The sequence below is a fragment of the Cibotium barometz genome, chromosome 49, assembly GCF_041138505.1.
Source record: "Cibotium barometz isolate CiBa-2024 chromosome 49, ASM4113850v1, whole genome shotgun sequence".
NCBI classification, from domain to species: domain Eukaryota; kingdom Viridiplantae; phylum Streptophyta; class Polypodiopsida; order Cyatheales; family Cibotiaceae; genus Cibotium; species Cibotium barometz.
In genome coordinates, this window is record NC_141094.1 from 39533297 (window position 1) to 39534144 (window position 848).

Genomic DNA, 848 nt, shown 5'->3' on the forward strand with positions numbered 1-848 from the left:
AAAGTTCTTGTCGGTACCTTGAGAAAATAACTCAATGGAGTCCCTTGATTTTGTGTATTTGTGCATGTGCACTTGTTTGCTTGAAGCTCTACGCCTTGAATGCCTTGAGGCTTGTGAATTGTACCATTTAGAGAGTTGGGTACATTTTTCGAGCTTTAATGTTGCCAGCTGGCTCTGGCTGGGGCAGTTGTGACTGAGCACATTAAATTATGGCCTTTAATCAGTTGTACATGCAAATTTGCAATAAGCTTTTTTACTTTGTTTTTTTGTTTTTTGTTTTTGGAAGCATCTTCCAATTGTGGCAGGCTTCTCTTCCTTGATCTTATTTGAACGTACAATTATTTTAGTGCTTTTACCACTGTGTGTGGTATTGATACTAACCAAAGATTTGGATTAATCCATGTCCATGTATACACGGTATGGAAGGAAATGGGTTGTAAGGTGCATCAATGATTTGATCAATTCATGGTTATCGGTGTATGGTATGGGAAGACTTACGCTCTCAATATTAAGTTCTTATTAGTGGTGGGGACTAGGGAGGGACTCCATAGCTATGGAAAGGGCAACTAGGAATCTCAAGTAAGTTGATGTGATGTAGCTCAAAAAGTGCCTTGGTAAGTTCATGCTATGTGTCTTTTTTAATGTGTGTCTTTTGCTTGAGATCACTGTTGTTGGCTCTAGCCTTGCTATGCATGCCCATACGGATGGAGGACAAGAGGAGGTTAATGTGGTTTTTCTTAGTCAAGCCCATACTAGCAACAAAGAAGAGCGAGGTCTTTGCTCCTTCGAGCAATGTAGTTTCATCATCTTTCATGGTGTGCATCCTACAAGTACTCAAGGTAAACCAT